We start from the raw sequence: 13085 nt of genomic DNA on the forward strand, positions 1-13085 counted from the left end.
TACAGTAGAGGAGCTGTCAAGGGAACTGCTGGATTTCTACGGCAAGTTAGAGAACTATGCATATGGGTGGATGTGTGTTGTTGGGTTACTGGGATATATTTGTTTCTGATGGCACTCCTTGAAAGGCTGAGTGACAAAAGGGGAACGAAAGCAAAGGTTGAAGGCATCACAGAGTGCGTTTTCTTGACAGAGCAAGTCAGAAAACACAAAATAATGTGGATTAAGGGGCACGAACACATTGACATCAAATAAAGCCAGAGTAATTTACAAAAGGTCAGAGGCATGTTTAACTTGTGTTGGCCTCTAACTAACTGAGATGTTAGTCAGTAACACTTAGTAATGTAATAACAAAACAATGGCACTAGAGGGCAGTGAAGCACTAAGAGCTGAACCTCAGTGAGAATTCAATACGAAGTCACGGCAAAGAGTTTAATTTGCAAGATCAAATACTGAACTTCATTTAAAAGTAGTCCTGATGTTAGATGTTATAGACTGAGTCTATGAGGGCTGACTACCGCCAGTCTGTATATGCATACTCTCTTAACCTTCCCTGGATATCGGTCTCTGTTTTGCCCAGACAGTAAGAGGGTGTCTGTGGATTATGGTTAAATAATCTACTTTATAATCAAACGTGACATTTTGCGTACACAGAGCTGAACCAAATAAAGGAGGAGTACATGGAGTCTTTGAGGAGAGTAGGTCAGCTCTCCAGTGCAGCATTGTACCTTTCAGCTTGAATAAGCAGGGTGATGACAGGACGGAGGAGTCTTCTGCAGAGACGGCTTGGCAAGTTATGAGGAAAGATTATGGGAGTGATACAGGGGTGACATGAGGGAATGAGAGGACATATGAGTGGATCTCAATCTGGTCCACAGAGCTGGAATCTGCCTGTAAAATTGATGAAATGATTTAGTGGCCTTTCAAGTGAAGAGAGGGGGGGATTTTTTCATTTATGTATTTATTTTTTGGGTGGAGGCTGGGTGTGAATGCCAAAGTCTTGAGGACATCAGAGGGGGTACAGCAGTATTGCTATGGGTGTAGGAAAAGAGCTGAAATATCACTGCAAGCTCTGAATGGAACTATTGACCCATTGTATTAGATAAGACAGTGATTTGAAACGTTTTGCTTTACTCTTTAACACATTTGATTTGTAATATTGTTATGATGCTAAGTAACTAAATGAAGTGTTAAATCAGTCACTTGACCTCAGTTGTAGTGATCATGTCGGCCACTTCAAGACCAGACTTAGGGTCAAAGCCAACAAAATATGCAACAGGTAAAGATGTGTGCACAGCGACGCCCCTCCCTATACGCAGAACACGCGCTGTGCATAGGGCCCCACGATCCATGGGGGGCCCCGTTTTGCGCAAGGGGACGCATTCTCTGCAAATGCGCAAAGGATGCACATTGCTGCTGTGAGGTGCACGTAGAGCACCGAGTCAGCCCAAGGCAGGAGAGAGAAAAAAGAGACAAGTAATCCGACAACGCACGCGTTGCCGCAGTGATTGACAGCACGCTGCATCTGACCAATCAGCGGTCAGATGCTGCGACAGGCAGTTGGATGCAGGTGGAGAGAATGCCTCCAATATGAATCGGGAGCAAGCAAAAGAAAGAAGAGTAGGCTTGTGCTTCACTTGAAGGTGGGTATGTTGTTGAAATAAAAAATAAAAATTTTGAGGCATAAACACCCCAGCTGCTAGCCCGCTAATCATGACAAACAAGAGAGGATAATTCTGTCTAGATGTGGACTGGAGATTACATTTTCCAGCGGCCCTGATTATACCCTATCAATCTGTGCTATCAATAGAAGTTTTGGGCTATTTTTATGGAGGTAAAATGTTGCCATCTCTTGGTGACTTTAATTAATAAGATTGGATAAGATGGGATAAATTAAGATAAATTAAGATACTCCTTTAGTTGACCCACAATGGAGAAATTTAAAGTGTTGCGGCAGCAAACAGCAGTGTAGGAATATAGAACCTAAATACAAAATGTAAAAATAAGTATATACAAATATTTAAATATAGAAATATAATCAAATCAAATCATAATCAATATTATTATTAGTTGTAGTCATATTTGCATTAATTGCATTTTAATCTTTGTGAGGCTAGTATTTACATTAATTTCATTAAGACCAAAACAAATCTTACAGTTTTTCTTGATTGCTTTGATGCAGCAGTCAACTCAAACTCCACATTTTCAAAACAGTTAACACACAGGCTGAAACAGTGGCACTCATGGTCAAAATGACTAATTTTGTTTGCAAAAGGCTCTAACCATGCCAAAACATTTAAAATATGCAACAAAAGCTAATTTTGCCTTCAAACAACACGACTTGCAAACAAGTGTATGAGCTCTTCCAATCAACCATTACACAGCGGACAACAAAATACAAAATACAGCACTCAGTGCTTATCGGTGCACCATTGCTTGTCATTGTAGCCTATTACTGTCGTAGCTTTCATGCCAGTGCCATTTGTTGTCAAATGTACCTTATTGCAAAGAATTGGATCCAGACTCAGAAATGCTTTGATGCAAATTTTATTGATTCCATTGATTCTTTTGTTCAAACTGTGGCAGAAAACTGAAATACTGTAAATATTACACAAAATTCATGTATACCAAAATAAAATCTATTACAGTAAAGTATCAAAATCTATTACTGTAGAGTAAAAGAAATTGCCACTTGATACTCAGGCTCTTCTGTCTTGACGATGGGGCCACATGGCCTCATCCACATCACATTCATTATCCTCCCTTGCAATGAACCAAGGAAAAAATCTTCTTACATGCCATCCAACCTTGACATTCCTCCGCACCTATTTCTCACTCTCATCTGCCTTAGACCTCTTCAATCCATGTTGGCAAAGAACAACACAGCTGCTGCACTTTTTAAGGCCTGCAGACTGATTACTCATTGAAGATTTGTGTTTAGGCGTGTTAAACAGGTGCTTTGGTGATTTCATACTGATGTAGGTAGTTTCTAATAGTTAGGAACAGATGGTTTCTGTTTGGTTACCATAGCTAAAACAATGGAGTTTGGACTGCTTGAATGACATCTGTGTTAACTGTTCTGCAAAAGGGTGAGGAAAATGTGTAAATCCAATGAGAAAGGGTTAACACATTTGCAAGAGGTGTCTTGTGCTCTGCTGAGACAGTGATGATGAAAACCGAGTGGATCCCAGTTTGTTTAAGCAGGTCAAAGAAATCAATAAAAACTGTAATAATCTGCTTGTATGATGGATTTCTTGTTATAACAGGGTCAATGCTGCAGTTTGTTACTAAGGGTGACACAGAGCCAGCGCCTAGTACGTCACCAGGGCCGTCAAGCACCATGTCAAGAGGTACAAATGCAGCAGCACCCAGCATATCACCAGGGCTATCAGGTAACATCTCTTCAGCTACAGATGCTACTATCGCTACTACAAGTGCACAACCAGTTGATCCTGCTCTGTGGCCAGCACACTTATCAGACGTCGATCGGGTTGAAATTGTGAGCCAAGGGCCTTTTAAGGTTGTGTCAGACTTCACTTCCATTGTTGAAAGAGGCTGTTCATTTGATTTGTTCCTACTACAGTTTTTCTGAATTGTTTACACACACAAATTGGTACTTGAGACACAATGACCACAACATGTAACTCATGCACCAACCCCCTGAACCAATTCTGCTAAACTTCAAGCACAATTCCTGCTTTACATTCAAATTGCAGTTCTAAAACACACTTTTTTCAAAACACTACACACAATTCTCTGCATTTGGCACAATTTTCATAAAGATAATCTCTTGTTTTCACAAGGAACACACTTTCATTCAAAATTCTAAAGTGAATTGCCCTACTGTGCGTACTGACTCATCACATGGGCAAACACCTGGACACCCTACACAACACACTCATTCCACCAGATCAGCTCAGGTATGTTGTCATTTTGGACAACGTGAGCTTCCACTGGGCTGCTCTGGTTCGTAACTGGTTCAATGCCCAACCACGCTTTATAGTTGTTTACTGTATCTCCCTCCATATTCTCCATTCCTCAGTCCTATTGAGAATTATTTTCTGCCTGGAGATGGAAAGTGTATGACCGAAATCCACAAATGTGTATACCCCTTCTCCAAGCTATGGAAGACGCATGTGGATATATAGCAGTTGGTGCTTTTCATGGCTGGATTCACCATGCTGATGAGGTGCTATGGCCAGACCGAAACAGAAGAGAGCATGCTGCACAGTTTTTTTTTGTTTTCTTTTACTGTAACTGTGTACAGTAATTTCTTCTGTTGTTTTGTAGGTAGACCATATATTGTTGTATGTGCAACTTTGTGTTGGTTGGGATGTACACTGTGTACATTGTTTTTGTGGAAAAAATAAAATATATCATGTTATATCACGTTGCCATGTATTTGTGTGTTCTGAGCATAAAAACAATATTCTCAAATAGTTGACAACACACTTATGTATGTACTGACTGTAGTAAGTGTAACACTGAACATAAAAGGCCTAAGTCATTATGATGAATGGAGAAGTGTTTTCCATTCATCATAGTGTTTTACATTGAGCACATCAGTGTTCAACTGGTTCAAATAAATGTCTATTCATATGATTGTTTGTGTGTGTCATTTCAAAACAAAATACCATTTTGACCTCTCCGGGAACCATCACCTTATCGCGGTGGAGAGGTTTGCGTGTCCCAATGAACCTGGGAGCTAGGTTGTCAGGAGCCATGACTCCCAGTAGGGTCTCCCAAGGCAAATTGGTCTCAGGTGAGGGGCCAGACTAAGTATGGTTCAAAATACTCCATGAGAAATAGAGGTGTGAGGCGAGAGACCCGGCCCGGAGGAAGCCCGGGGCCCACGTCTGGAGCCAGGCCCGGGTCTGCCACGGGGCCCGGCCGGGCACAGCCCGAAAGAGCAACGTGGCACTTCTCCCTCCCCCATCCCTTGGACAAACCATCCGCAGGAGCAACCGCTGGGGTCGGGTGCGCTGCCACATGGGTGGCAGTGGTGGTGACGGTCCTCGGCAACCCAGACCTGGGCGGCAGAGGCTGACTCTGGGGACGTGGAATGTCACCTCACTTAGGGGGAAGAAACCAGAGCTGGTGCGGGAGGTTGAGCGTTACCGATCTGGTGGGGCTTGCCTCAACGCACAGCATTGGCTCTGGATCCAAACTCCTGGATAGGGGCTGGTCACTATTTTTCTTCGGAGTTGCCAAAGGTGTGAGGCGCCGGGTGGGTGTGGGGATACTCACAAGTCCCTGGCTGAGCGGCGCCGTGTTGGAGTTTAACCCGGTGGATGAGAGGGTCGCCTCCCTACGCCTAAGGGCTGGGGGGAAAACTCTGACTGTTGTCTGTGCATATGCACCGAACAGCAGTTTGGAGTATGCGGCCTTCTTGGAGGTCCTGGATGGGGCCCTGCAAGGGGCCCCAGTGAGGGACTCCGTGGTCTTACTAGGGGACTTCAACGCGCACGTCGGCAATGACGGAGATACCTGGAGGGGCGTGATTGGGAGGAACGGACTCCCCGATCTGAACCCGAATGGTGTTCTATTATTAGACTTCTGTGCTAGTTACGGTCTGTCTATAATGAACACCTTATCGAACACAAGGATGCTCATAAGTGTACGTGGTACCAGAGCACCCTAGGTCGAAGGTCAATGATCGATTTTGTGATTGTATCATCTTATCTTCGACCGCGTGTTTTGGACACTCGGGTGAAGAGAGGGGCAGAGCTGTCAACTGATCACCACCTGGTGGTGAGTGGGGTTCGGTGGCAGAGGAAATCCCTGGACAGACCTGGTAAGCCCAAATGAGTAGTGCGGCTAAGCTGGGAACGTCTGGGGGAGGCCCCTGTCTGAGAAGCCTTCAACTCCCACCTCCGAAGGAGCTTCTCTAGCATCCCTGTGGAGGCTGGGGATATCGAACCTGAATGGATGATGTTCAAAGCTTCCATTGTTGAAGCTGCAGCTGTGTCCTGTGGCCATAGGGTCTTAGGTGCCTCAAAGGGCGGCAACCCTCAGACACCGTGGTAGACACCGGTGGTCAGGGAAGCCTTCCGACTGAAGAAGGACGGCTTCCCTGACGGGCCCAAAGGGCAGCAGCTGCAGCTGTGGTACAGACAAAGCAGCGGGTATGTGAGGAGTTCGGCGAGGCCATGGAGAAGGACTTTTGGGCGGCGCCAAAGCGCTTTTGGAAAACTGTCTGCCACCTCAGGAGGGGGAAATGGGGAACCATCCAAGCTGTGTACAGCAAGGATGGGACCTTGTTGACTTCGACTGAGGATGGCATAGGGCGGTGAAAGGAGTACTTTGGTGACCTCCTGAATCCCACTCAGCCACCCTCTGTAATGGAGACAGAGTTGGAGGATGATGGGATATCATCGCCGATTTCCCTGGGTGAAGTCACTGTGGTAGTCAAACAACTCCACAGTGGCAAAGCCCCAGGGATCGATGAGATACCACCAGAAATGCTGAAGGCTCTAGGTGTTGAGGGGCTGTCTTGGTTCACACGCCTCTTCAACATTGCGTGGGGGTCGGTGCTGAAGGAGTGGCAAACAGGTGTGGTGGTCCCTCTCTTTAAGAAAGGGGAACCAGAGGGTGTGTGCCAATTACAGAGGTATCACACTACTCAGCCTGCCTGGGAAAGTCTACTCCAAGGTGCTGGAAAGGAGGGTCCGGCCGATTGTCAAACCTCAGATTGAAGACGAACAATGCGGATTCCGTCCTGATCGTGGAACAACGGACCAGCTCTTTACTCTGGCAGGGGTCTTGGAGGGGGCCTGGGAGTCCCAGTCCCCATGTGTTTTTTGGATCTGGAGAAGGCGTACGACCAGGTCCCCCGGGATGTTCTGTGGGAGGTGCTGCGGGAGTATGGGGTGAGGGGGTCCCTTCTCAGGGCCATCCAATCCCTATATTCTCAAAGCGAGAGCTGCTTGCATATACTCGGAAGTAAGTCGGACTTGTTCCAAGTTGGTGTTGGCCTCCGCCAGGGCTGTGCCTTGTCCCCAATCCTGTTTGTGATATACATGGACAGGATTTCGAGACGCAGTCGTGGTATGGAGGGGTTACAGGTCGGTGACCTGAAGATCGCATCACTGCATTTTGCAGATGATGTGGTCTTGATGGCATCATCGGCTGTAGATCTACAATGCTCAGTGGATCAGTTCGCAGCTGAGTGTGAAGCGGAAGCACCTCTAAATCTGAGGTCATGGTTCTCTGTAGGAAACCGGTGGATTGCCTACTCCAGGTGGGGAATGTGTCCTTGCCCCAAGGCAAGGCAAGTTTATTTGTATTGCACAATTCAGACACAAGGCAACTCAAAGTGCTTTACAGGCACACACAAATTACATTAAAAGACATAAAAGTTTCATTTAAAAAAGACATAAAACAAGTAGGCTAAAATAGAAAAGCTTTAAAAGAAACAAGACTGTAGAGTCAGAGTCATAATGCAGTTCAAAGACTTGAATTGCTTCAGTTAAAAGCAGTGGCAAAAAGAAATGCTTTAAGTCTTGATTTAAAAGAGGTGAGAGTAGGAGCAGACCTGCAATTTTCAGGGAGTTTGTTCCAAATATGTGGCGCATAGTAACTGAAAGCTGCTTCTCCATGTTTACTTCTGACTCTGGGGACTGAAAGCAGACCGGTACCTGACGATCTCAGAGGTCTGGATGGTTCATAACGCGGCAGCAGATCAGAAATGTATTTTGGCCTGAAACCATTCAATGCTTTATAAACCAACAACAGGACTTTGAAATCTATTCTTTGATAGACAGGAAGCCAGTGTAAAGATCTAAGAACTGGAGTGATGTGATCTACTTTTTTGGTTCTTGTTAGGACTCGAGCAGCAGCGTTCTGAATCAGCTGCAACTGTCTGATGGAGTTTTTAGGGAGTCCTGTAAGGACACCATTACAGTAGTCGAGTCTGCTGAAGATAAATGCGTGAACAAGTTTCTCAAAACCCTGCCGAGACATAAGTCCTCTTATCCTGGATATATTCTTAAGGTGATAGTAGGCTGACTTTGTCACTGTCTTAATATGGCTGCTGAAATTCATGTCTGAGTCCATAATTACACCAAGGTTTTGGTCTGTAGTTTTTTTTCAACATTACAGACTGTAGCTGAGCAGAGACTTTAAGTTGTTCTTCCTTGGATCCAAAAACAATTATTTCAGTCTTGTCTTTGTTAGCTGAAGAAAACTCTGACACATCCAATCATTGATTTGTTCAATGCATCTACTCAGGTTATGTATGGGATTATAGTCCCCTGGTGATGTGGTTATATACATTTGTGTGTCATCTGCATAACTATGGTAGCAAATTTCATTGTTTTCCATTATCTGAGCTAGAGGGAGCATGTAAATGTTGAATAGTAGAGGCCCCAGAATGGAGCCCTGGGGTACTCCGCTTGTCATTTTCATCCGTTTAGATGTGTAATCACCAATTGACACAAAGTAATCTCTCTCATTTACATAAGATTTAAACCACTTCAGTGTTGTACCAGAGAGTCCAACCCAGTTTTCCAGTCAGTCCAGTAGTATATTATGATCTGGGAGGAGACCTAGGGGTAGACCCAGGACCAGGTGGAGGGATTATATCTCTTCTCTGGCCTGGGAGCGTCTGGGGATTCCCCAGTCAGAGTTAGCCGATGTGGCCAGGGAAAGGGAAGTCTGGGGCTCGTTACTGAAGCTGCTGCCCCCGCGACCCGATTTTGGATAAGCGGTTGACAATGGATGGAATGGATGGATACCATTTTGAGAAGAAATAACATTGTTTTGAATGTAAAGTTTCATTTTGCAGGAGAATTGAGGAGTTTTGCCCATTGTGTGTGTGTTTTTTGATTTGTGTGTAGAGTTCTGAGAGCATGAGGCATGCTTTCAGAAAATGTGTGTAAACAATCGAGAAAAAACTGTAAATGACAGCCATTTTGACCTGTTATTCCTTGGAGAGCACAGGTGTAACTAATAACATTAACTAGCATGGCAGGAAGCAGAGTACATACCTCCAGCAAGGCATAACTGCCCCCATTGATTCAATCAAGTCTGATCCAAAAGAAAAAGAACAAAAATGTTTTTAAATCCATTAGACCTGGATTTTTATTTGTGTCTGCATCAAATTCTACTCACTCATAGCCACCGATATACATGTTTTTGTAATCAGGCATTTTCCCCGGAGAAATTAACAATAAAATCTGGATCCATCCATTTATCCGGATCTGCAAAAAAGGTTATTGGGGTCTATCCTCCATCCAAGTTTCATGGAAATTTGTCCAGGTTAATCTTGCTGACAAACCAACGGACCAAATAGGCAAGTCATCTAGCCCAAAAAAACAAAAAAAATGTTTTTATTGGTCCTAATACCCTTCTGAATCATATACTAAAAGTCTACCACCGTAGATGGAGTGGAACATATTTTTTTTCGAGATGAAATGCCAAAGTTGTGCCCAACACTCAAAGTAAATTGAGTACAATAGGGGAACATTTTCAATTAAAAGCTATCACTTTGAAACTTCTCCAGTTGATTAGTGACATTATACCAAAGAAAAAATGTATTGCACGTTTTTGAGATTTTACATTTATATATGCAAATTGGGTATGTATGTACCATAATATGCATATATTACAAAACACAAAATCTGAAAATTGGATGAAGCCAGATTAAAAATGTATTGTTTCATTGTTGACACATTAGCAAAAAGACAAAATTAAAGAAGAGTCTGTGGCTATGTTTCTCTATCATCCCATACATTAGAAAATACAATTGTAGCGTAGGGGCTGAAAGTCTTAAGTTGGGCGTCAGACAGGGGAAAAATTCTACCTGTCGTTCTTTTCTTTAAATATGAAAAGAAACAAATATCATGTTGGAGTAACATGAGGTGCAGCGCACACCAAGGGGGGTGAACCCGAGGAAAGCTACTGGACCAGATGGCGCACCTGGACGTGTACTAAAGACCTGTGCAGACCAGCTGGCTGTTGTCTTTACCAGGATCTTCAACCAGTCCCTGTCCCAGTACACCATCCCATCCTGTCTAAAGTCCTCTGTTATCGTTCCACTGCCAAAAAAACCAGCAGTAAGCAGCTTGAATGACTACCGTCCAGTGGCACTTACACCGATCATTATGAAGTGCTTTGAAACTCTGGTTTGGGGGCACATCATCTCAAGTCTGCCACCTGCATTGGACTCTCACCAGTTTGCGTACAGGGCTAACAGATCTACAGAGAACAGCCCTCCACACTGCTCTGAGCCACCTAGAGCAGCAGGGGAGCTATGCAAGGCTACTCTTTGTTGATTTTAGCTCTGCGTTCAATACCATCCTCCCCCACAGACTGGTGCCCAAACTAACGGGGCTGGGACTGTCTTCCTCCATCTGCCACTGGATACTGGACTTCCTGACAAATCGCTCTCAGAGGGTGAGAGTAGGTTCCCACCTCTCAGCATCCATCAGCATCAGCACCAGCTCCCCCAAGGGGTGCGTGCTGAGCCCCCTACTCTACACCCTCTACACTCATGACTACACCCCTGCCCATGCCAGCAACACCACTATTCAATTTGCAGATGACACCACAGTAGTGGGACTCATTTCTGAGGGGGATGAGTCTGCCTACAGGAATGAAGTGGAGCAGCTGACTGGGTGGTGCAGGGAAAATAACCTGGTCCTTAACACCACCAAGACGAAGGAGCTAATCGTGGACTTCCGGAGGAAGAAAACGGAAAGTATCCAACCACTGTACATCAGCGGGGACTATTTGGAGAAGGTCTCTGACTTCAGGTTCCTGGGCATCCAGATCGAGGAGGACCTGTTGTGGAGTGCGAACACCTCAGTGACCATCAAAAGAGAGAAAGAGAGAGTATGTGCTGTTGTGCTAAGCCCCTGTTTCTGTTTGTTTTGTCTACTTTTAAAATACTATGGCCATCACATCATTTTTTATTCTGTCATATCTCAACGATTTTAATACTGTTGTTCTTTCATCTGTTCTTACCTGCCCAGGGACTACAGGTGGAAACTAGCAAAATTGCTATAACGTGGCTCAATAAATGTAAATAAATGTTCTTTTGTACATTGTCCCTGTTTTAAATAAATAAACTCCTAAACTCCTAAACTCCTAAAAAGGCACAGCAGAGACTTTACTTTCTGAGACTCCTCGGAAAGAACCAACTGTCACAAAAACTGCTTGTGTCTTTCTATCGCTGCACAATAGAGAGTGTGTTGACATACTGCATGTGTGTGTGGTATGCCAGCTGCACAGCGGCAGAGAGGAAAGCACTTCAGAGGGTCATAAACACTGCCATGAAGATCACTAGCTGCTCTCTCCCCTCCCTAGATGAACTGTACAGTGCGAGGTGCCTTAAAAAGGCTCAAAAGGGACCCATCACACCCAGGACATGAACTCTTTGAACTGCTGCCCTCGGGCAGGAGATACAGGATGATAAAATGCTGGACAAACAGGTTCAAGAACAGTTTTTACCCGAGAGCAATAGTGTCGCTGAATACAATCAAGGCATAAAAGAATCTGTGCCTGACTGTGCAATAATTCTCATGACTGGGAAAAAAATCTCATGACTGTGCAGTAATCTCATGACTATGAGTATGACATAATGCATGTGAGCTGTGTGCTTGGTATTTATGTTTTTTTTATTCATATTTATCCTAGTATCAATGTTTTTTATGTTTTTTATGTTTTTTTATCCATAATTTGCACTAATAACGGGTTTGCTTTGCAATTTCCTTGTACAATGTACAATGACAATAAAGATCTATTCTATTCTATTCTATGTAAATCAGGAAGTATCTGTATAATGAACAAAATCAGGTGAAGTTGATGGGGCAGATGGAGGCAGAGAACAGGGTGAGGGATTTGGTAGCTTAGCCTTTTCCTGAGAGAAGGTGAAGACCGTGACTTTGGAGGGGGGAAGAAGCCTGGAGAGCGACAGGTAGAGACCACTTATCTGCAGTAGTTTTCAGCCCAGACCGGTTTTGGCTTCCAAATGCCGCGCCACAAGACATCCACCTGCCAGCGCACACACTCCGGGGTTTCCTTGGTCCTTTCCAGACTCCGTTTAGTGTTTCTCCTGTTCAGCCTTGCTTCCTCCTGTTCTCCTCCATGCTGTCTTTGTCCAACTGGCATTACCCTTCCCCCAGCTCCCAGGTGTTTTAATTTTCTCTACCCCCTCCCCTTACCTCTGAGGAGGAAATGCGATGATGCACTTCCTGCCACACTCTCCCCCAAGTGACAAGGCCGTGTGAAGAGGTCCGAGTTGTTGAACTACACGGTAGGGACCTCTCCACTTCTTGGCTAGCTTAGCTGTGAACTTGTCCTTGGCCTTTGACAGAAGAAAATTTCTAACCCACACCCTCTGTTTGGGTTGGTAATCAACAGTACGGCGTTTTTTGTTGTAATTCCTTGATTGCCTCTTCTTGGCTTTTTAAATGTTTACCTCCACATCCGTCTTGAGTTGCGTTAGGTGATGCACAACATCATAGGCAGGCTCATCAGGAGATAAAATCCTTCCTTTGAGAATCTTATCCATCAGACTTTCTGCCAATTTGTAGTTTGGCGGGTGTTACACCTGTAGTTTCCTGAACAGCGGAATTTATGGCAAATCTGAACTCTGGAAGGTATTGATCCCATGATTGTCATCCAAATATGAGGCTATCATACTTTTTATAGTACGATTCACTCCCTCCAACATATTAGTCTGTGGATGATATGCTGTGGTGACTTTGGGAACCACAGTCCACTGGTTACAGAGTTCATGAAATATAGAGGACACAAATTGAGGTCCCCGGTCAGACAAGATGTAATCAGGTATTCCCCATCTTGTAAAAATGTCTAATGCTATTATCTTTGCAGTAGCAGTTCGCAGGGGAGTAAATTCAACCCAACGAGTGAAATAATCCACCACCACGAGCAAGTATTCATTCCTTCCTGAACTTCTGGGTAAGGGTCCCATAAGGTCAATGCCAAGCATCTCATTAGGGCCCCTGACAGTTGTTTGTTGCAACTTTCCAGCAGGTTTTTGATTATCTGCTTTCAGGCTTTGACAAATAACACATTTCTGGATAAAGTGTTTCACATCATTCCACATTCCAGGCCAATATGCC

At 44.4% G+C, this 13085-nt stretch overlaps 1 protein-coding gene across 3 annotated transcripts in view; it reads right to left on the reverse strand.

Annotated features, from left to right (window-relative positions):
- The window catches only part of cdk14 (cyclin dependent kinase 14), a 485271-nt gene that overhangs the window by 113202 nt on the left and 358984 nt on the right, over nucleotides 1-13085 (reverse strand). The gene's annotated exons all lie outside the window — the stretch shown is intronic.

The sequence above is a fragment of the Sparus aurata genome, chromosome 17 (genome assembly GCF_900880675.1).
Source record: "Sparus aurata chromosome 17, fSpaAur1.1, whole genome shotgun sequence".
NCBI lineage: Eukaryota > Metazoa > Chordata > Actinopteri > Spariformes > Sparidae > Sparus > Sparus aurata.